A 24,785-nucleotide genomic window follows, 5' to 3' on the forward strand; every position below is an offset into this window, starting at 1 on the left:
TGTAATGGATTTGACCTCAAAGAGCACTGCAAAGAGAAATTGCAGATAACCATCTGAACTCACTTCAGAAGCCTGTAGCCCTGACTCCCCAGACACCAAGAGAAAAGAAAAGGACTAAACAGATGGAGCGAACAATCAGAAACACAAGGCTGAACAAATGCTTAATATTTGAAGTGCTGACAGTAGAAGAAAACACTGAAGAGCAATACATTTCCCTACTTGATTCCAACCACATTAAGAAAGTAAAAAAATTCCTTAAAGGGCAGTTTTTATAAGTAAGATATCTCTGCAACAGAAGTGAGATGTGAAAGTCTTGCTGGAGCAATAAAGACACATAGCTGGGGAGCACCTTTCCATGGCAAGCCACCACAGCTTAAAAATAATAAGGAGAAAGGAGAAACTACTCCTATGGAGACCCGGAGTTGTGTTCTCCCCAGCAGGACTGAGTTTGATGCTCCAGCATTGAGGGCAGCAGTGGTAGGTTTGGGGCTTTGCCATGAGTTCCTCAGAAAGTCCATATGGATTCTGTGATTCTGTGACTATTAGAACAGCCAAGTTTGGATCAGGATTTTCGAGTGTGGAGTGGTGTGCACTCTTGGTGTAAGTCCCAAGCTCAGACCCTGCAGTTAAAATAACTGTTCTTGCTGATTCCTGGCAGATGAAGAGTGAGAAGAGATGTTTTTAACCACGAGAGGTGTAGCTATGAAGAAATGAAAGGTGAAAGCACAACTCTCTGGTGTGTTTTTTCCTGGAGGTGTTCAGAAAAAAGTGGCATTTTGGGACATGGTCCAGTGGGACTGCTGGTGTTATGTTGATCATAGAATCATGGTGGTTGGACTCAGTGATCTCAGAGGTCTTTTCCAAATTTAATGATTTTAGGATTCATCAACATCAAGGTGCAAATCTTTGAAATGGGCATGATTCCATCAGTTTGACTTTCCTGAAGTTACCCTGGCAGTCACTGTGCTGTAGAGCTTGTGGTCTAAAATGAGGGGATAAGACAGAAGACAGGCAAGAAAATAGAGGCTAAGAGAGTCAACAGGATGCTGTGCTTGTGGTCCTGGAAAACACTGAGGCAGAAGTGGGAATAGAGCCCAGTTTCTATTATAGCCACTGCTTGTTTAAAGGATAGGCTTGGCACTTGGTTCTTCTTTGCATTCCATTTATTAGCAAAAGTAGAGATTAGAAGGAGCTTTGAGGATCCTCTGGGACTGGGGACTGCTGTGAGCAAGTGCTACTTGTTTTCTGCCCATTGTGTTTAAAAAGAGAGGCAGAGAAAGAAGAGAGAATGGGTGCACATGTTCCCTGCCACATCTGCTCTGCAAAGCCCTGAGCCAGAGTCAAAAATAAGCCTTTAAAGAGAATACAGACAGCAGTGTGTTTAGTTTTGATTTATTAAAATAGTTTTCAGACTGCAGTCTTATTTGTCCTGTGAGAACTGCACTCTCTGGTAATGGAAGCATTGAATTTTCATGTGAAACGTTTTAGAGAGCATAGGTTTTTTTTTTCTTTTCTTTTTTTTCTCCTCTCCCACCTACAAGAGTGTGACAAGAATGTGTTCTTGTATGATGATGTGCAAGTGATTACAGCTGCTATGCTAAACATGTATTTATGATCACTGCTGGCATGGCTGCGGCAGGTTTTGTTTATGTTGTTACAAACCTAGTTGTGACACCTTATGAAAAATACATCCTTTTGTGGGAGCCTCATGCTGAGGCTGAATAAATCACACCTCCTGCCTCTGCTCCAGCTTTTCTGAGATTGCCCCTTCGCTTTTTCTTCCCCTGGAGAAGAGAGTTGCCTGTGCGATGCTCAGTCCCATACCAGATGGTGGTGGAGGCTTCATGAAAGGGCAAGAATTAGATGTGCTGTGAGAGAGGCAAGCCCCAAACCACAGCATGAAGCAGCTCCTGTCCTTCAGTCAGAATAACCTGCTTTCATTAAATGCTAGTTTGGGAATGGTCTAGGCATGCTTTAATCATGTGAGAAACAGCAGAGTGGGGAATGGGGGAAAAACAAAACAGGAAGAGAAACAAACATTCCCAAAGCAACAGGAGCTACAGCAAGAGACAAGAAAGATTTTAAGTCCTTCATTTTACCTGCTCTTTTGTATTATGATGGACAAAAGACAGGACTACTATCTCTGTGTGTCTTTTTCACAGACACTTCTTTGTGAGATTTAAAGAAATAACAATAAATGAAAGCGCTCTCAAATAATTGCAGTGCAATTCAAAGCTCAAGGTTTTATGGTTTTGAATTAAATTTGTTTCTCAGGGCTGATTTGGAATGGGGATTAGGAAGAAATTCTTGACAGTGAGGGTGGTGAGGCACTGCAACAGGTTGCCCAGGGAGGCTGTGGATGCCCCCTCCCTGGAGGTGTTCAAGGCCAGGCTGGATGAAGCTGTGAGCAGCCTGGGCTGGTGGGAAGTGTCCCTGCCCTTGGCCTTGGGTAGGTTGGAATTGGATGATCTTGAAGGTTCCTTCCAACTCAAACCATTCTATGAATCTATGAACTTCTCTGGGCAGCCTGCGCCAGAGATCCATCACTCTCAAAACAAAGAACTTTCTCCATAACCTCAAGTGAAACCTCCTGTGTTCCAGTCTGTACCTGTTGCCCCTTGTCCTATCACTGGGCACGGCTAAGCAGAGCCCAGCCCCATCCTCATGACCTCCACCCTTTAGATATTTATGAGGCACTTGTTTAATTATGCTTTATTTGGATTCTCCTGTAGTGTTTATGATCCTGAGGAACACAGCTGAGGATGTAAGTGGATGGCTTCCTTTACACTATAGTCTGACACATTGCTCCTTGGGGGGTTAGCTACCCAAATTGAAATTTCATTCATTACTTCTTTTGTGCCCTTGTTCTGCATCATTTCTGCATAAGGCTATAAGGAGTAAAAGACCAAGGTCAGCAAAATCTGGTTTGGTCAAGTCTTTTTAGCTAATTCCTTGCAGAATAATAAAAGCTGCTTTTCAAGCCATGCAGGATGTCAGAATGCAGTAAAGTGAAAACAAGGGGAAGAAAGGAGTGCAAGCACACCACAGAGTAGGAAAAAGTTCTCTAATTTCCTTTGACACTTCACAGTGCTGGAAAACCCTGAGCTGAAAGTGTTTGTGCTGATCTGCTGTGAAAATTCACTGTTTGATAGCTTCCGGAGGTTCTCATCTCTTCCCCACCATGTGCATCCCTGCACCTCTGGGCTCCCTTGCAGAGTGGGGATGGTTACTGAGTAGCTCAAAGACGTTTAAAGGACTTTATAAACACTCTTTCCAAGGTGTACCTCTACTTTTAATCTCCTCCTGACAAGGAATTGTCAGCTTTTCATGCCACTGATGAGAGGCAGAGTTACTGGACTCTGTATCAGCAAATGGTACTGGAAAACTAATGATACTGGTGCTAAACCATGCCCCTCAACACACATCTCTGGCTCTTTTATATCCATCCAGGGATGGGGATTCAACCACCTCCCTGTGCAGCCTGTTCCAGTCAAGAAATTTCTTCTACTCCTCCTCCCCTTTCCCCCTGTAGTGCGGTAGGAGTAGAGTGAGTGGGTGCCTGGTGCTTCGTTGTCTGCTGGATGGTCTAAGCCATCACATGGCACTGCTTGTTTCTGCTAATTCTTAATTTAAAAGGCAGAAAAAGTGTTGTGTCCAGACTAGGAGCACAAATTTGTCAAGACATACCAGTAAAGAGTAAGACATGGATAAAGCAGCCTGAGGAATCACTGAAGCTCTCTGAAAGTGAGAGCAGAGCTGCAATACCTTATTCCCCTCCCTTTGCCTGCAGATGGCCTGTCATGGCTCTTGGATATTCATAGAACTGGGGTTCCAGCATGATGCTGATTAGGTCGAGGTTTCAGCCCAGCCTCAGTTTACTGTTGATGACTCAGAGGTTCACTTTGCTAAAGCATCCAAAAGATCAAGTTGCCATCCGGCTGCCACTGAAGTAAAAATTCTGATTAGTTCCCCCGGGGAACAGCTTTGCCACGCAGAAGCTGGCTGGGTGGGAAGGCATTTTTCCTTTTGAAAGTGGATTGTGGCAAAGAAGCCAGCTGGATTCCCAGGGTGCTCTCTTGGGGTCTCAGTGGGCTGATAGTCAGGGCTGGTGAGAACTCTACCTTTCTCCCAACTTGTGCAAGGGGAGCAAAACTGCCCCTGCTGCCTCCATGGAGCTCTGCTTCAGCTCATTTCCAATGAAATGAAAGCCACACATGTTTTGGTGCAGATTTTTTGGCTTGCAGACAAAGTACATGGAAGGGGGGTGGGGAATAATTAGACTTCAGGGTGGTACCTCCCTCTGGCATCATAAATCAAAGCTCTTTAGCACTGAATACAATAGCATGTCAATAGGAAAGTTTGGAAAGAGAATGGCAATAACCAAACTTGCTTTCATAAGTTGTTTACCATACATGAATCTCTGAAAGAAATGGCAGATGTAGTAAATGTGCACTGAATGTATCTGTGTAGTCTTCAGCTCTCTCCCAGACTTACCCAGAGGTTTTCTCCTGCCTTTCCTCTTGACATGTCTGTGGACCCTCTCTATAAAATCTCATATGATTTTTTCCTGGATATTTTGTTCTTCTTTCTCTTGGCTGAACTTTCTGCTAGAGTACTGAAACTTGGCAGCAGAAAAACTTCAGACAATGAAGCTGACTTTGCCTCCTCCAAGCCCTTTGCCAGCTTAAAAATTAAAAGAGAAATTTGTGATTGTTTACCATGCGTATAAATCACATTTGCTGGGTTGCCACTGACCCTGTTTGAACTGCAGCATGGTGGAAGGGTTTTCCTCTCAGTCAGCCACAGGGGGCTTGGACTGCAATGAAGTCTGCTGAGGGTGGCTCTCAGCATCTTTCCCAGCTGTACTATCTACACAGCTCTTACAAGGAGACCTTTCTTGTCCAAACCCATCAGAGATTACTTCCAACCATTTATGTACAAGTCATGGAATCACAGAATCATCAAGGTTAGAAAAGAGCTCCAAGATCACCAAGTCCAACCATCAGCCCCACACTGCCGTGCCCACTAATCCATGTCTACATGGTTTTTGAACACTTCCAGGGACAGTGACTCCACTACTGTCCTGGGCAGCCTGTTCCAAGCCCTGACCACAGTGGCAGTGACACATGAATGGCTATCATCATTTCTTCACAGGTTCACAGGTTGCATTGGATTGGAAGGGACCCTCAAAGGTCACCTTGTCCAACTCCCCTGCACTCAGCAGGGATACCTCCAACTGCTGCTCAGGGCCACATCAAGTCTGATCTTGAATGTCTCCAGGGATGGGGCCTCAACCACATCCCTGGGCAACCTGTTCCAGTGTTTCATCACTCTCTTTGTGTAGAACTTCCTCCTGATGTCCAGCCTACATCTCCCCTGCTCCAGTTTCAAACCATTGCCCCTTGTCCTATCACTACAAGCCCTTCTACACAGTCCTTCCCCAGCTTTCCTCTAGGTCCCCTTTCCTCATGTAATGTTCCTGCAGAAGAATCCTTTTTGTGCCCTGTCATCCTTACAAGAAGGCTCTAGTGCTGAGAAGCACCAGGTCATGGGGTGGGGGTGAGTACTGGGTCCCAGAGAGAGAGGCTGAATTATTAAAGACATGTTCTGCAGCTCTCTGGGTTTACTCCAGAGCTGCATTTTTAAATAGATGGTTGCAGTGGTAGCATATGGAAATCTGTGCTGGGGACATTTCTTCTGGGGAAGGACAGATCTTGGCATCTGGCCTGGAAAGTACAAAATTCTTTAAATATTACATATTCATAAGAACTCTTCCCTGGAGACCTGTTGAACTGAACACCACTTAATACTGAAAAATGAATAATTGTAGTACAGGGTGACTTTTTTTTTTTTCCACCTGTGCCTTTTATATAAAACTGTTCCAAAAGGGAGGAATGCTTTCACCTTAGAATTAGGAGTAGACTCTGCATTCTTATCCTTTTATTGAAGTCTGTGTAGCTCTAGTTGCATAAACAGCACCCAGCAAGAGTGTAGGAATTTTCTCTTGAAATAAGTTAGTTGCATGTTCAGAGTCTCAGGCTCAAATACAGTTATTTAGAAACTAAATCTATTACATTTATGTGTTCTGACCTATCAGGATAAGAATTTCACCCTTTGTTGCCTTTCTGCAAGGGAAAAAAATGGAATAGAAAAAAAAAAAACAAAAAAAACAGGCTGGGAAATTGCTTGAAAAAAATCTGACCTAAGAAGCAGAGAAAATGGCCTTAGTGGAGATGATGGTGTAAAACCTGGGAGGCAAATCATTGAGTCATGCTGAGCCAAAATTAGATTTGAAAATTGTTTCTATCATCTTGTGAAAGCCCATCACACTTTGTTCTGAATACCCTAAAGCTCTTCCTATTTCAGCTCCAGAAAAGTTGGCTGTCCTCATCCTTGTTCCTCCAGACATCCCTTCATGTGAAGAAGCTGATACAGTTTTGCCATATTTTGTTTGGATAAATCAATGTCCTTTTTCCTCACCTGACTTCTAAAGCTAAGCAGCAGCTGATTGAAAAGTGTTAGCAAGTGCATGGGAACTGTATGAAGAAGTTTCCTTTTCCCTCACCTGATTCCTAAAGCTGAGCAGCAGCTAGTTGAGAAATACTGCTAAATGCATGGGAAGTGTATGAAGAAGTTTCTCTTTTCCTCTTCTGATTCCTGAGTTCTACAGCAGCTAATTGAAAAGTGTTAGTAAATGCATGGGAATTGTATGAAGAAGTTTCCTTTTTTCCTTACCTGACTCCTATAGTTGAGAAGGAGCTAATTGAAAAGTGTTAGTGAATGCATGGGGAGTGTATGAAGAAGTTTTCTTTTCCCTCACCTGACTCATAAAGTTGAGCAGGAGCTAATTGAAAAGTATTAGTAAATGCTCTGGAACTGTATGAAGAAGTTTCCTTTTTCCTCACCTTTCTCCTGAGTTTAGCAGCAGCTAATTGAGAAGTGCTGCTAAATGCATGGGAACTGTATGAAGAAGTTTCCTTTTTCCTCACCTTTCTCCTGAGTTTAGCAGCAGCTAATTGAGAAGTGCTGCTAAATGCATGGGAACTGTAGAAGAAGTTTCCTTTTTCCTCACCTGACTGCTGAGTTTAGCAGCAGCTAATTGAGAAGTCTTGCTAAATGCATGGGAACTGTATGCAAAAGTTCCTCTCCTTTCAGTCGAGCTGATTTCTCCATCTGGTGCTGCCAATTAATTTGCTGAATTTAACCTTTTAAAATGTCATTCTTTGCCCATTCTTAAGGATAACTAACTAGAGTATCTTCCCCTCTCTTGACTTCTTAAAAGCTACTGCCCTTTGCATGGCTGCAGGAACTTCTCAGGATGGTTGTGTAAAGGGGAAAAAAATAGTTTGCAAAAGCAGCTTCCCCCCTTGGAAGTGAATGAGAATTTTGCTCCAATTCAAGTCATTGCAATGTAGTAAACTTAGTGCTTTTAACTGCCTCAAAATAGGAAAGTGCAAAGCAGTGGAAGAGGAATTGTTCAAATGCCACTTTAAAGTGTCTGTCATAGAACCATTTAGGTTGAAAAAGATCTTCAAGATCACCAAGTCCACTTATTAGTTAACTCTAGCAGGTGCACTGCTAAACCAATCTACACCTCTAGCTCCAGGGATGATGTCTGCCACTTGCCTGGGCAGCCTGTCCCAGGGCTTGACAATCCTTTCAGTGAAGAAACCTTCCCTAATGTTCAAAATTTATTTTGGCCTGGGCTGGTCTCTGCAACAACACCTTCCTCACCACCTCCAGAGACATGCCTCAGCTCCAGCCATAGAAACATGGAATTGTTTGGGTTGGAAAAGACCTCCATGGTTATCCAGTCCAACCTCCAGTCTAATGTCTGCCCATGGCATGGCAGTCCTGTCGGTGTCTTGTTTTAATGACTGTTATGAATTCCTTTCCAGTTCAGAGGGAGAAAAAAAGACTCTGTCCTGCTGATGTATCTGTAGACCCTGTGTTTTGCACAGTTATTAATCTGCTGTTATTTTAGGAGTGCATAGTTCTTCCTTCATTCTTATCTGTGGTGACCATTAATATTTCATTCAGAGAACTATGAAAAACGATCAGCTTAAATGCTTTACAAATAGGCTTTTATTCATCCTATTTGCCATAATGCAGGATGACATGGTTGGTAATGATTTTTAACTGCCTTCCAAGAGGGTGTCATGTATCAGCTTTGTAATGGGAATCAGTTGTTATGGGAGTGATAGCATATCAATTATTCCTTGGAAGGTTGCATTCCATCCATTACAGAATTAATCTGTCTTGTTCCTTTCCTTATTTGTTTCTCCAGTAATGGTGACAATGTTGGTGTCACCACATGCAGTTAGAACTTAAGTTTTGTTTAGTTTTCTGCTCTGCTTGCAGAGATTATTTTGCAAACAGTGTTCTCTGAAGTTTTTGAAAGGTTTTTCTTATGCAAGTTGGATCATTTCATTCACTCAAGCCCTAAGTAAATGTTTTCTATTTTTCTAATAAATTGTTGATATTTTGTTGTTCTCTCTAGAAGCCCCAAGTTTGACTGCTACAGAGCTTTTCTCTGGCACAGTAAAGCACATCTGAACTGAGGGTGTTTGCTGAGGGCAATTTGAGAGCCATTGCAAGGTCCAAGTGTCTCCAGTTTTAACAGAGGTCTCTAACTCCTCAGGGGGCAGGTTGCTTTTCTGCTCCTCTTGCCCACTCATTCTTGTCTGCACAGGGTCCTAACTTGAGGGAAGAGTGGAGATAGGTTCTAGTTTTAAACCCATAGTCTGCTTCACACTTTGGTATGAAGTCCTCCATCCAACTCTTCTACGTTCAGACTACAGCCACCAGCTGAATCTGGATCCACCCAGGCTTGGCTGTGTGGAACAATAAATGTTCTCCAAAAATCCTCATACTTTTTCCAAGCACTACCTAAAATGTGAACCTCTGTCCCTATCCTCTTCAAGCAGATCAATAATTTAAGTCTTTTATGATCCAGGACAGTAGAAGAGAGCTGAAACTTCCAATGCATCTTATTCAAAACATTGGTGGCATCCAGGTCCTGGGAATATTATACTAATTTCTCACAGCTTTTCTGCTTCTAGACTGTTTTGTCACAAGGTTGTGTCAAAGGGGAGGAGAAAAAAAGAGTGAAAGAAGTTCTTAATCTGAAGGTTTTGTTCATAACAACATCTGGACTGTATTTGTGTATTTAAAATGCTAAGAGAAAGCTGGTTGGTGTTGGTTCTTATGCAAAATAGTTTCATTATCCTTAAAATATTCTTAGTCTAGCCTTTGTCTAGTGTTATGTTTTAGTGAATTAACTCCAGATTTTATTAGTGCCCTGGGACAAAGCAGAGCCTTGTGGCAAATATTGCAGGGAATTAAATGTTCAGGGCTTTAATCTGCATTATGGTAACATCAGAATCCTTTCCATTTGTGCTTTTAGTATTAATTCAGTTTGTCTATGTACAATTTATGCTTCAAATCTTCCCATTTATCTTTCCAGTTCCCCTGCATGCTGCTTGCATTGGTTCTTCCAGGACATGTTGGCTATTCCCTTGGTAACACATTGTTTAATCCTTGACCAGTCTTGCTGCACTAAATCTGGGAGACTTTAGAGCCATGAATCTGGATGCTGATGTAATCCCCAGACAGTTCCATTTATATTAGAAGCTTGCACATGGCTGATGTTGGCTCTTCCTATCTAAACTGGGGCAGTTTGCACATGTTGCTCATTCAGCTTCACAAATAAGCTCTAACAGACTGGAAAATAATGGGACACACTTGTTTGTGACTGATTGTTGGGGATATCACAGTGCTGAAGCTGGGCTGACTGTGGGAGGTATGGTCTAGTAGTTGAAGAAGTTTAGAGGTGGAGAGATCTGCATTTTTATTTTCTTTTTTTTGGCCCCAGATCTGTGGTGTGTCCCTAGTGAAAAGAGATTTTGTGAAGTTGAATTAAAAACATTTTTATCTTTCTCCTAAAAATGCTCTAGTGGTGAAGTATTCAAAAAGGGTAAGTGTGTGAGTGTGACCGCTTGGAACAGTACCTGAAGAGGGCCTCTAAGAAGGCTGCAGAGGGACTGTTTCCAAAGGCTTGCAGTGATAGGATGTGGAGCAATGGTTTGAAATGAGAGCAGAGAAGATTTAGATTGGATGTGAGGAACAAGTTCTGCACCATGAGGGTGGTGCAGAACTGCAACAAGTTGCTCAGGTAGGTAGTTGAGGCATCATCCCTGGAGATCTTCAAGGTCAGGCTGGACAAGGCTCTGAGCAACCTGATCTAGGGGAGGATGACCCTGCTGACTGCAGGAGGGGTGGACTGGATAGCCTTGGAGGTCCCTTCCAACCCAAACCATTCTATGGTCCTTGCTGCAAGTACTTTAGTGGTTCTTTGGGAAAAAAAATATTCTAATCAGCAAGTTGTAATCAATAATATGTAGATATGGCAGTGCTTTGGTTGTCCTGTCTGAACTCCCAGCAGACTTTGATCCTTGCTTTTTCTCTGCTGCCTTATGGAGTTTTCAGTCCCAGCAAATATTTGATACTAAAGCTGCACAAACGTAATCTTGTTTAAAAAGGTTTACATGCCTCTAGGATTCCAAAACCTAAATATTAGAATTATCATGGTGGTGTTTGGTTTTTTTTTGTCTGCAGTTTGTGACAACAAGTTGCCATATCAAACATGATCAAAACCTGTCCTGGTATCCTGGCATTTGCTGCCTCATTTGTTAATAGCTCTCATTGTTATGTGGAGATTGACATTGGAGTTAGACTGATCCCTCAGCTTAAACAATTAACTGGGAGCTAGGTTCTTCCTTCTAAGTGGAATATAGCAGGCCACCAAGATAGCTCAAAATGTTGTTCAAAAAATCATTGATTTATTCAGCTGAACAATAACTTCACTCTGGAGTAATTTCTGCTGGCTGCCTTCTCTTTAATGACTTACTAGACGAAGCATGCTGTACTTGGTTTAACAGCACTCTGAAGGCCAGATGCATTCTCCTGTCCCCTTGCAAAAAAACAATGCACTTACTCTTGAATAGAGATTCTCCACTTGGGAGGGCATGCTCCTCATGCCACCCTTCCTTTGAGATTCAATGACTGCCTGCAAGTTTTGAGAGGGAATGCATCTGGGCAGGACCCACCCTAAGCCACTGTGCGCACTCTTTTGGACAGGCTTGCACAGACTTCTCCTTTCAGGACACCAATGTGTGATGCCTCTGTTGTTGGAGCTTTCCACAGCTTCATGGAATGGTTTAGGTTGGAATGGACCTTAAAGATCATCTAGTTCCAACCTCACTGCCATGGGAAGGGACACCTTCCACTAGACTAAACCTCCAGTCTAAATCTCCCCTCATCAAGCTTGAAGCTGTTCCCTCTTGTCCTGTCACTACAAGCCCTTGTCTAAAGTCCCTTCCTGGCTTTCTTGTAGCCCCCTTCAGATACTGGAAGGATGCTCTAAGGGCTTCTTGGAGCCTTCTCTCCAGGCTGAACAGCCCTAACTCTTCCAGCCTGTCCCCACAGGGAAGTTGTTCCAGCCCTCTGATCATCTTTATGGCCTCCTCTGGCCCTGTTCCAGCAGCTCCATGTCCCTCTTATGTTAGGAGCACTAGAACCGGATGCAGTGCTCAAGGTGGGGGTCTCACAAGAGCAGAGCAGAGGGGCAGAATCACCTGCTGAAGTCATAATACAGTACAAACTGACAGAGGCTCTGAAACTTGAAGCAGATACATCTATTTCTAGTAGATCCAGTGGAGCAGAAATCTTTCCACATGCTCTTTGTAATGTCTTGAGGGGACTTCTAGTGTTGGTGGACAGAAGTACTCACTGGTGTCCATTCTACAGCATATCTCTAAGTAGTCTTGTCAGTAGCTTATGTAGATACTTGTTATGCTTGTTCTTAGTAATTAGTGATTTGAGAGCAGCCTGTAGTGATCTCAGATCTGCTGAATTATAATTAACACTTATTTGAACATAATTGCAGGAATCCTCACTTATTTGGGTGTTTGATCTTGCTGCTATGAATCTTAAGATGCTTCAGCACTATCATGTGAAGGGCCACTTCCAGACCTGCACTCAAACCTGTGTAAATCAAAAATCTGCACATATTTATCAGAGATAAGAATCCTCAGGTTAATTGAAAATCATTAAAAAAAAAAAAGCTTAGGCTGAGCAGACCTTGTGGAGCTCTTTTCATCTGTTGTTAGTGTGAGGAAATATCAGTGCAGAGACACAGTAACCTCTGCTCTGAGAAAGGGAAGGTGCTGCTTTTTTTCTCTCTCTAAAATGGCAGAATTCAGCTTTTCTGTCCTTCAGCAGCTGGTCAGAAGGTCAAAAAGTTTTGATGTGCATTGGAGCTGCTGAATAAATCTCTGTGACTCCTGCATGGCTTCAGAGTCTATGAACATGCAGCCAGCTTGCCTGCAATGAGCACTGATGGAAATCTGCTGTCAGGCTGCAACCCTCGTTTGGTACTTATGGATGTTTGAACCAGAGATGAGATACAAACCCATTGAAACAGCCCAGAAAGGCTCCACTGGCCTCAACAGGTTTTCTTTACTTGGTTTCTGGAAGTGTTAAGTTGATTCTTCAATCAGGGAAAGAAATATTTTATTTTATTTTATTTTGTTTTATTTTATTTTGTTTTATTTTATTATTTTATTTTATTTTACTTTATTTCATTCTGTTTGGTTTTATTTTATTTGATTTTATTTTTTAAATTTGGTTTTATTTTATTTTATTTTATTTTACTTTGTTTTATTCTTTTATTGCATTTTATTTTATCTTCTGTATTGTGTTGTATTTTAATGTCTTTTATTGTGTTGTATTTTATTATTTTATTCTACTTTATAATTTTATTTTCTTTTCTTTTACTTTATCAATTAATTTTCTTTTCTTTTCTTTATTTATTTATTATGTCTTTTTATTTGTTTATGTATTTATTTATAGTTATTATTTCCTTTAACTTAGTGCAACTTTATTATTTCTGGTTAGCTGACAGTGGTGTGGAAGAAGCGTGATGTGTCTGTGGCAGCACAGGATGAGCCAGGCACCAAATTTTGACTGTGGATATGATCAATTTCTAATTTTTTTTTTTCTATTATTTTTTGTTTCCCCTCCTCCTTCCACCACCAAGATTGGCTTATGCCAGGTTAGGGGCAAAGCCAAGGTTTCAGCCACTGTCTGGCAAAGCCAACTTCTGTGCTCCCTACCTGGTACAGACTATGCTGTTTCCTTCTGATTGGTGTTCCCCTTCTCTTTTATTGCCACAAAAGCAGTCTCATTCTCATATGAAACTCACTATAATTTTCCTCTAGTATTAGCAAATGCAATTTTGTTTCCATTCATGATGAGTGCCTGGGAAAACAGAAACAACCAGATTCTGGGATGGTAGATTCCCCTACTGTTCTAGCAGGAATATATCAGGCAGGAGAACCCTGCAACTTTCCTCTCAAGTGCCACGAGCTAACCTTATCCAACACAAAAAGCATAAGAGGAAGAGACCCTGAGGAGGGAACACATAAGATAAAATCTCCATGGGACCTCCCTTTTGCTGAACTCCAAGAGGCAAAAAAAATATTATTCATTTGTAATATCTGAGAACAGGGCAGCTGTAATGAGAGGAACAAAGGAGTCGGTGCAGCCACCTGGCGTCTCAAGAGCCTCCTCCTTGTGTCAAAGAGGGGACACCATGGTGGCCTGCTTGCTGCCCAAGCCACTCCTGTATGCTGGGACCTCTCTCTGCTGCTTAGTTTGACAGTGGCATGGAAAGTCCTTCTAGCAGGGTTAAGGAGCTGCCTCTTCGTATGTAAAACTGTCCTTTCCTATGGCAGAAAGAGGTCAGTTCCTATCAAGCAGGGCAGAGTTTCAGTAAAGATTATGAAAAAAAAGGCATTTTAGGTGCTGATGCTAGACACAGGGAGGTGGCTGAATCCCCATCCCCAGAGGTGTTTGAAGGAGGCAGAGATGTGGTGCTGAGGGACATGGTTTAGCACCAGACTTGGTAGAGTAGGAGAATGGTTTGTCTTTCCCAACCAAAATGCTTCTATGGTTTTATTGTCAATGGGAGGTCAGAGCAATGATTTCTACATCCACTTTCATAGTGTGTCAAACACAAGCTTGGTTTTGCTTGAGCAGATGCTGGTACCTACAGATCCTAATAACAACTGAGCTAGCCAGTAGCTGTGTCCGTGTGGATCATATCAAATGCTTGTTTTTCCAGCAAAGGTATTGAGCCATTCACTGATCCAGCATTCATTGGAATGCAAAAGTGCTGTCAGCTGGGCAGGTGTCTCTCTCTCAACAACCTTACCCAGACCTGGGAGCAGCCTGCCACACAGACTAGATGTCAGACTTTTGTTTCTGTAGCTATATTTAGTGTTGAGCCTGTGGGATTGCTCAAGCAGAAGCTGTTCAGACCTCAAGGCTGAGTCATTTGCAGTTCTAATCGTGACCAAAATCACTGCAATTGTCTCCAAAACTACAGAAGTGTGATGCTCTTTGAAGAATAAACCCAGTGCTGGACCAGACTCACAGACAAATTTAATTCTCTGTGCATTATATTGGCCAGACATGGGACAGGTTTTTATTAGATGACTCAGTGAATGATTATTTGCTCCTTTTTATACCCAAGTATGAGTTTTCTCTTCTCCCCCTTCTCTCTCATGCTCTTTTGGAGGCATTTTCAACTGTTTCCAACTGCTTTTCCTAACTTGTGCCCATAGAGCACTACCCTTAATTTCAGGTGCTCAGTTTTGCTTTTCCTTTGGAGTGTTAGGATTAAATCTGAATTTAAGGTTCAACTTCCAACCCAACCTTTTTATCCTTCCTTTATTAGTTTAGTTTATGTTCTTGCTTAACAGCAGAAGATTAATTCAGGTGTCTGCTCCTTCTGAAGAGAAGGTTCAGTTCAGCTCTGGTTTTGTTCTTCATTCTTCACTCCCTTGAGTCTGCATTTATATTCCAAAGCTGTTTTAGGTAAAGAATTCTGTGAAGCTTTTCTATCAGTCCAAGAGTAAATGAGGCTGAAAATAAATCTTTCAGCAGATATAGGAAGTTCTGTTATTGGGTTTGACTCTAGACAAATAACAGTGGTGTTTTTTTCTACATGTGCATTTAATAATGCTTTTGCAATGATAATTTTTACTATTAAAGTACAAAGTTTCAAGAAGATTGAAGAGACTTGAGGTTTACTGATTCCAATAAACTGGAAGTGAATAGTTTTGTCTTTGTAACATACAAGATGAAGACTCTCAGCAAATCCTGATTGTTGCCCCTTAAGGAAAGAATTTCATACATTCATCTCTGACTTCCTCCCTGTGTCCCTGCACACTTGTTTGGTTGTGTGGTTTATATATGAGGTTTTTAATAAGGTTTTACCTTATTTTAGTTTCAGAAGCACCCACAGAGAAGCAGGTACTCAGCAAGGGCAGGAGGTTTTAGTGCAAGTTTCTTAACCATGTGAAATCTGTTTCCTACTGGGAGGTTGAGACAGCTGGGGTTTGTTTAACATGGAGAAGGCTAAGAGAGGATCTAGCTCCTGTCCTCAGCTACCAGAAGTGGATCAGAGCAGAGAGCCAGGGTCCTTTCCTACAGCACAAGCATGGGAGGTGACAATCACAAGCTGCAGCAAGGGAAATTCCAAGCAGATATATGGAAGGGAAAAAAATTTAACCATTTGTGTGCTGAGAGGTTTTGGGATCTGCATCCTTGGAGATGCTTAGCTGGACATTGTCCTGAGAAACCTGCTCTAATAAGGTTGTCTGTCCTATGGTTGGGACTGGATGGTGTTGGGACTGCTGTTGGAATTAGTGGTGCTTTCCAGCCCAATTTGTTGTATGAACTTGAAAGCACAAAGGCAGAGCAAGTAGGACAGAAACCTCATCCCCACCTTACAGGAGTGGGATTCCTCCACCACACTGTAACATTAGGAAAGCTCTGAGCTCTGGTTCCTCCCACAACTGGCAGGGTTTCCAGCACATGACATCTGCCTCCTGCTACAGGAGGGAAGCTTCTCTTTGAAGATGATGTTGCACAGAGATGAAAGTCCCAGCTACAGAGTGAGACACCTAAACTTAGGTGGTTAGGACCTGAGTTTACTTATTTGAGTGAGGTGTCTGACCACCTCCCACAGTCACTTGACTCATTTACCTAAACCTAGACATCCATCTCCATCTGAAAACTTGCTGATGTTTAGGTTCTGCTCCAGAGGGGTCCCTATGGAGCCTGTGTCACATCTGTCAGTGTCACATCTGATATAATATTAATATAGAACAATTACAGATTGAATAATTGCTGTGAATATTTGCTATCTATTTGTCTAGGGAAGGTTTTCTTTGTTCAGTAGAGGGTGAGTCTCCATGCACAGACATATTCCTGGGAAGATTGCTGAAGAGCACTCTGACTTGCACACGCTTTGGATTTAGCCCTTAGTCTGCATTAGTTCCATATGCTGATGGGGTTTACAACAGAGGGAGGGAATTGCTGCATGCCCACCTCCCCAGATGTCTTTCAAGTTGATCGTGTTCAGATGAGTTTGCAGCTTTACTCCAGACACACAGGATCAGATCTAGACTTACTGATCTTTCCCATTTGGATCCAAAACCTAAGGAAACATTTCCTTCCTTGACTCACCAGGCAAATTTCTTGGCATTCTACACCCACAGCCTGTGCTATAGCATGCTGCAGGTATCTGCCGTCTGAAAGGGCTGGGAATGTATTTGAGTTCTAATTTCTCTTGTTCAGCCTAGAGAAGAAAAGACTCTGGGGGAACCTTAGAGCTGCCTTCAATACCTGAAGGGGTCCTGCAGGAAGGCTGCAGAGGGACTTTACATAAGGGTGTCTAGCAATAGGACAAGGGGGAATGCTTTGAAGCTGAGACAGAGCAGGGTTAGACTGGAGCTGAGGAAGAAGTTCTTCAGTATGAGGGTGGTGAGAGTCTGGAACAGGCTGCCCAGGGAGGTTGTGGATGCCTCCTGCCTGGGAGCGTTCAGGGACAGGTTGGATGAGGCCTTGAGCAGCTGAGTGTCCCTGCCCATGGTAGGGAGGTTGGGGAAGATGATCTCTGAGGTCCCTTCCAACCCTAAACCATTCCAGGATTCCTTACCATTGTGAGTTAAAAAGTTAAAATGTATATCAACACACACATTCCCACACAGAGGCCCTTTCTCCTTCCTTTCAAGAGAATACATGAAAGGGTAGCAGACAAAGATCTTCTTAACTCCTTGGAGGATGCTTCAGGGGTAGCTTGTATTGCATTTTGTGCAGTATTCTGTCAAGGTGATTTCTATGGTAACCTCCATTTGCATTCTTTCAAATGATGGTAAATTCTGACACATTCCATTAAATATTGATAGCAGTGTTTCATCTGCTGGCAATCCACATGGGAATATTTAATTTTATCTACTGTCTGAGCCTATTCTCTCGTGGTATCAAAGTAGCAAGCTTTTTTTACAGTTAAAATGTTAATTAGGTTTTTATAACCATTTTTATCGTTCTGCTCTTCAGCTGGATTGCTCCAAACATGTTTATTTAGAATTCCAAAATGCTTCCATTAATATTCCACTTCTCCTCACTCGGAGATTAGCTTAATAGCAAAACCTCACAAACGTACTTAAAGGCTTCTGAAACACCTACAGAATCATAATGCTGCAACATGTCTTTTGGCTAATGGCCAAGTGATTTGTCTGATCAGCTTTTAAGGAGAGGAGACAAGCCCCAAAGTGCAAGTGTCATCATTGGCTTCAGAGTTGCATTGGCTTCTGAAATGTAAAACAGGACTGAAACCGTTTCCAGAAAGGATTTTTATTGCTGAGGTGGGGTAAAGAAAGCGAAGAAAAATGGGGGGTAGGGAGCCAAATTAAAAACAACAACAACAATCCTTCCATCACTCTAAGGATGATCACAGAGTTACAGAATGGTGGCAGTTGGGAAGGACCTCTGGGCATCATCTAGTCCAACTCCCCCTGCCAGAGCAGGGTCACCCAGAGTAAATCACTCAGAGCATGCCCAGGTGGAGGTTTACAAGACATTGGAAGAGAGGAAGTTGAGGGCTGGGGAGTATGTTCCTGAGGGGACTGGTGAGGTGACCACTGTCCCTGACATTTTCCTGAGTGATAATTGATTCTTTTCTTTAGCCAGAGCAGAGCACAGCCAGATGTAGTTGTCTTCCAAATGCTTTGAAGGGTCAGACCCTCTGTGGAGATGAAGAAGGCAGGAAAGTGAAGAAATGGAGAGAAAGAACAGTGGGAGGGAGGGTAAGATCTTCCTAAAGCAGAACTGCCACCAACAGAACAGATATTTGCCTTTAGCAAGAGGTCTGCACCAGAGGCAGCCATTCTTTCACGCTCCTCAGTTGTCCCAAAAGTAAAATCAAATGTTTGTACAGCTTTGCTCCAGCTGAGGGGCTGAAAGCCTCATGTAGGGAAGATAATGAATTTCTTTGCTTTGCTTTCTGTCTCCCTTAACCCCCAATTGATTAGAGCTTGTACATAGAAGGCAGAATTAACAGCTCTGCTCCCCAGCAGCAGCTCCTGTAACTAATGAGGGGGGTAAGGGCTGTGTGACAGCAATTTGCTGTCTATACAGATCCCACTGATGAGGGAGATGTTAGTTCCTATGAGGATGGACACCCTGAGCTACAAAAGAAATTTCATAAGTGCCTCTGTAGAGTTGTCAGACTGAATTACAGTCAGTAACCACTCCAGTATCACCCTCTGTCCAGATACTAACTCTGCACTATTGTGGTGGCTGCTTAAGTCATCCATTACCTACAAGCACCTTTCACTGCCACCAAAATGTGGTAGTGTTTCCAGGTTGCCTTTCTACCATCTTCCAGAAACTGCAGCCCTTCCCCTCTGCTTCCCCTCTGCTTCCCCTCTGCTTCCCCTCTGCTTCCCCTCTGCTTCCCCTCTGCTTCCCCTCTGCTTCCCCTCTGCTTCCCCTCTGCTTCCCCTCTGCTTCCCCTCTGCTTCCCCTCTGCTTCCCCTCTGCTTCCCCTCTGCTTCCCCTCTCCTTCCCCTCTCCTTCCCCTCTCCTTCCCCTCTCCTTCCCCTCTCCTTCCCCTCTCCTTCCCCTCTCCTTCCCCTCTCCTTCCCCTCTCCTTCCCCTCTCCTTCCCCTCTCCTTCCCCTCTCCTTCCCCTCTCCTTCCCCTCTCCTTCCCCTCTCCTTCCCCTCTCCTTCCCCTCTCCTTCCCCTCTCCTTGCTCTCTGGTTCTTTTTTTGGTTGCTTATTTGGTGTTGAGGGGGTTTTTGGTTTGTTTTGTGTTGACTTTTAATATTTTATTTATTATTATTATCATTTTCCTGCATCTACGATACTTATGTTACAAGTAGTTGTGCTAGCAGGTCAACAGTTGGACTCAGTATTCTTAAGGACCTTTTCCAAATGGAACAATTCTATCATTTTGTGCTTAATTCACACAGAGCTTCCACTAGTATTGAATACGTGCTAGTGGCCCTTTTCTGGCCCACTTCTGTGAGAACTGATTCCCTCTTTCCAGCAGCATCTTCATGGATATCCAGAGGCCAAGGCAGAGAAAAAAAAAACACTCAGCTTTAGAATGCATTTAAAAAAACCCCCAACCTCCTTCTGCTGAATATTCTATAAATTTGACTTTTATTTTGCACCAATTCCATTTGTTGCATGCTTGAGAGGGTCTGAGCCAGGAACTGGAATAAGCTGCTGCAGCCATGGCAGGTATATCTGTGCCATAGAGGTGGCATGACAGGGTTGTATTAAAGCAAGCAATACAGAATTCCAGAAATAACCTGGGTGGAACATATTGCTTCTGCTGCACATGTCAGGAGCTGGACTTTGATGGATGTTGTTGCAACACAAAACCACATACTAAAACTTTTTAATGATGATGATGCTGGTGTAAAAGCATAGCTGGCGCTCCCCGGCGGTGTTCCTTGCCTTTGTAATTAGCAAACGGACAGAGCAGATTAATTCTGCATGCTCCCTCCCCATGTTTAACAACCCTTTCTCCTTGCTGCCATCAGCATAAAGAGAAGCAATAAGACTGGAGAGAGAACCTGCTTCTCATCACCTCTGGGATGTGAAGAGGCATTCTCTAGGGGAGCGATTATCTCCTGGTAACCATCCCACCTGGAGTGACCATATTGCTGCCTTAAAAATGCATTAATGGGAGAGAAAAACTTGTACACTTCTGCTAGAGGATGAAGGCAGGACTTCAGAAGGATAAAATGCATTATCAGGAGGCCAAGTTTGCATGTTTTCAGCTCCAAAGGAGGATCCTATTGTTTTCACTAGGTTATTGTTGATGCTTTCATAATTTTGTAAACTAGAACATTGGAGACCTTAGAGTGGCCTTCCAGTACCTGAAAGGGCTTAGAGAAAGCCAGAAAGGGACTTTTTACAAGGGCTTGTACTGACAGGATGAGGAGCAATGGCTTTAAGCTTGATGAGGTTAGATTTAGACTGGATATTAGGAAGAAATTCTTGACAGTGAGGCTGGGGAGACACTGGAACAGGTTTCCCAGGGAGGCTGTGGATGTCCCCTCCCTGGAGGTGTTCAAGATCAGGTTGGACGAAACCCTGAACAACCTGGGCTGGTGGGAGGTGTCCCTGCCCACGGCAGGGGGATTGGAACTCCATGATTTTTGAGGTCCTTTTCAACCCAATCCATTCATTCTATGACTCTCTGAACCACTCTGGCAATACTTTTGCAGCAGCCTAGTATGACTAAAAATTTAAAAAGAAATGGCACAGCCATCAGAGGACAGAAAGTGAGTTAGGTCTCACAGCACAAACTGTCTTCTCAAGGGGAGTCTGTGAGCTGGCAGAAGCCATTCTAGCACATAGCTTTACAGAGTAAAAAGCACATCAAATTAGATAGGAGTGCCTATAATTTTACATTTTAAATGGACTAATTTCTGCTCAGCAATGTGTTTTGAGGATATTTAATTTGAATTTATCAGAAAAGGGTGGAATGGAGTACATGGGAATACAATAACTCATTGTCTGCTGCTCTCTATCATAATGTACCAAACTGTTATCTCATACTCTAATGACTTGGATGTTAATGGAGTCTTCTGCTTTCCCTGACCTCTTCAGCACTGCATGGATGTGAATCTGTGAATATGTTTCCACTGTCCTTCAGGTTTTTTGCTTCACTCTCAACTTTCCTACCAATCTTTTATCTTTGTTTCTCTTTTGTTCCCTCATTAGTAGGAGGGAAAATTTTATTTAAATGAAGAGTTTTAGTTCTACACTCATAAGGATGATTTCTTGGGGTTTCAAATCATTCTGTTCTGAAGAAACAGCTCAATTGCTGATGTTGTGACTATCCATCCCCAAGAGTATTTCTTGCTCTTCCAGAGGGATTTATCCATGTAATGAAATCTGACTGGCCTGTCACCCAGAAACAATAGGAGGCATACCAAAAGCTTCTTTACTACCCTCCTTTTGCTTCCCATCTTCTTTGTTGCTTGTGCTTAGCATCTGTAACATGTGGTGGATGCAATGATGGACTTCCCTTGGTTCTGTAGATGGTGATGGGAACCATGTAGACAGTCAAGAGAATGTGGCCCAGGAAGTTCTAAGTGGCTCCAAAGCAGGGGATGGTTTCATTTACAGCCCTTTTCTGCTCACCATGTGTTCATCCTGGTTAGGCAGCACACAAGCAGCTAAGCAAACTTAGCCCTTGGGGGCAGGGAAAGCTGGAGGATCACTTGTGCAGGACCTCATATGCTTGAGTCCAGCTTAACTGCATAAAGAACAGAAGGCAATTTAGGTTTGGGTTTCATGTGTCAATGAAATGTTAACTTTTGTGTCTGAGCCCAAAGTGCCTGAGCTGTCTGTGTGCAAAATGCAGAAGCATTTAGGAGCTGGCAGAATGCAGTGAGTGCTGTGCCCCACAGAAGCCATTCTTTTTACTGAGGTTCCCTAGAGATGTGGTGTTGCTTGGTCCTGCAGAAGAGAGGAGCCCCCTGCTAGAGCCTCCTGCTTGGGGTACTCCTCACCCTGCCCCTCTTCCCTCTCCTGTTCCTGAGGATCTGCCTTCCTGGGTGTTGTGGCTGCTGCACTTTTGCTGGGTTGAGTGTAGCTTTATGTATCTTGTGTTGATACTGGGATTCATTTGGCTAGCTCACTAACTCAGTTTTCATTTCACCCTGTGGGGCTTCTCTCCTTTTCCTGTTTTTTCCTTCTTTTTCTTCCCAGATATGGGAGCTAATCATAGCCACCCAGCTATGGCAGAGGCAAGTTTAGATGCCTCTCACAGGAGGTGTGCCTGTGCTGGTTTATCAACCTGAAGCAGCTAGAGCTAGCAATGCATTTTCCATTGACAGGGAGAAGAGAGCAGCACATTAAACCTGGAGCTTTTTAACTTCCCTTAACTTCAGCATAAAATGCTTTAAAAAACATTAGCGACTGCATTCAGAGTAGAGCACTGTAAATCAGGAACAAAACAGTAACTGAAATTTAGCCTCATTTCCACCCCCAAACTCTCCATCTTGTTTTTGATGCAGGCAGTGGTTTCATTTCTCCAGTGGAACACATTGCTGTGAAGAACTGTGGCAGTCTGACTGGTGATTAAGTTTAAGTTAAATCTTTAAATCGAATTCAAATCCTTCACATAGCTCTTGGTTGTTGTTTGGAGTTTTTTGTGCTTTTATTTTTTTTCTTCCAGTGAGTAATCCTTCCCTTCAGTTGTGAGAGGAGAAGAGAATACTTAGACATTATTTCTGTGTGTATGGAGAAGTGTGGAAGGGTACAGGCAGCATCAACATTGTTTATAATCCTTATCACCACTAAGGAAGGAATATTAAGCTCTCATGCCTCTAGCCTTGAGATAAAACCGCCTTCAAAAAACAATTTATAATATCTTGCCCTGGGAGATTTATGTTGAGATGTTAATGTAATAAAATAAAAAAAGGGAAGTAGATGAATGGCTCTGTTACTCCTGAATTTCTTACTTGTGCTATCTTCTTTACTGTTTTTGTTCTTGCCTGACCAGTGTAGAGCTGCAAGGAGCACTCTGTACCAATTTTCTTGCTGCTGAAGGAGCACCAGCAGATCGTTACAAACGTGGGGGGTTTCTGGGAGGAAAAGGAAGGCTTTGCTAAATGGTATTTATGGATGGTAACTGCTCAAGTGGGTATCATTAACCACTGTGTGTGTAATGCAAAGTTTGCTTTCAAGACTTGAGAGAAATTGTGGTAAATGAATTTGAAACCAAACAAAACACAGAGGTAAGAGAGCAATGGGAGTTGCATTAAAAGGTTCAGGCAGAGAGGCAAAACTAACAGAATCCAAACTGGCAATGTGGATTTCTGCAAGTGCAAGCTGTGCTAGCACCTCTTAAGCAAGTGAAATAGAGGTTAAGCTGGGCTTGGGTGGACCAGACCCTGTGCTGCCCCAAGGCCAGTGGTGTCTATGTGCCCCATAAGACTTCTCAGACTGACACTGTCATAGGCGAACCAATGGGTCCAGAATCTGCTTTTTCTTACCTGAAGAGCTATGGCTTTTAACCTCATGTCAGCTTCAAAGACACACTGCCAGCATAGAACAGCTTCTCTGCTGCCATTTAAGGTAAGGCAGGAAAAGCTTCTCCTGACTCAACAATCCTCAGGCTTACCAACATTTCAGTTCTGACTTGGTTGGGAGGGGCTGTAGAAAACTGGAACAATTTCCTCATCAGTTGAAAAGTTCTCTTCCTTATTGCAAGCAACAGACAGTTAAAGAAAATTATACAAACTACTGCTAGATGAAAACAAACCCTAACCAAACAATGAAGAGACATTAAAGCCTAGGAAATGGTGACAACTGATACTGCTGCACATTGTCAGTGATATAAAACAACTCTTAGAGCAGTTAAAAGTTAAATCCCATAACTGAAGGCTGCTGTGACCTGACTGAAAATGATTGGAATTAGTGAGAAGCCTCATGGTGTGTGCTTATGTTATAGGAGGCAAAGACCAGACTGCAGTTCAGGCTTGGCTTGTTTAAAGTTGGGACAAGCTTCTATGCTCACACAGCTGACTGTTCTCCCCAGCTCAGTGCTCAGAACCACATCCAGACCACCAGAACTCAGAGTCTTTAAGCCAGGTGCCATAGACTAGCTGTGTCCATCTTCCCCAGCAGTCAGTCCCAGGTCTCCCCTGATTGCAGGGAATTGTAGAATTGTTTGGTTGGAAAAGACCTTAAAGACCTGGTCCAACCATCAACCTAATGCCACCACAGCCATTAAGCCAGGGCCCCAAATGCCATGGCTGCAGGTTTCTTGAACACCTCCAGGGATGGGGACTTCATCACCTCCCTGGGCAGCCCGTGCCAATCCCTGACTACTCTTGAAGCAATGAATTTTTTCCTAATCTCCACCCTAACCCTCCCCTGGTGCAATTTGAGGCCATTTCCTTTAGGTCTGTCACTTGCTAGTAGGAAGAAGAGACCAACACCCACCTCACTACAACCTCCTTTCAGGTAGTTGTGAAGAACAATAAGATCTTTGTAGTCTCCGAGTAAAATGCAGCTGTGCTTGTTCTGCTGAATTGTGTTGAGTTGGCTTAGGGAAAAAACCAATAATTCCTGGTGACACAGCCAAGCATAAACACATTTGTAGGGCATGGTCTATGCAGAGTGCAGCTTGGGCAGAAGATGATTTGGGCTGACAATGAGCTTTGTTGCTTTTTAAAATGAAAATGTTCTTGTCATGGCAACAGCCTGTCTGAGTCCTGACCTGTCAGATAAGGATCATGTCACTGAACCTCAGCTTGAACCTGAATGGCAAATTCTTATCCCAGGCAAGCAGTGAGACTAGAGTGGTGCTTATGATCTCTCTCTATCCCCAGATAACAGA

This window comes from Indicator indicator, chromosome 27 (genome assembly GCF_027791375.1).
Source record: "Indicator indicator isolate 239-I01 chromosome 27, UM_Iind_1.1, whole genome shotgun sequence".
In the NCBI taxonomy this organism is placed as follows: Eukaryota; Metazoa; Chordata; class Aves; order Piciformes; family Indicatoridae; genus Indicator; species Indicator indicator.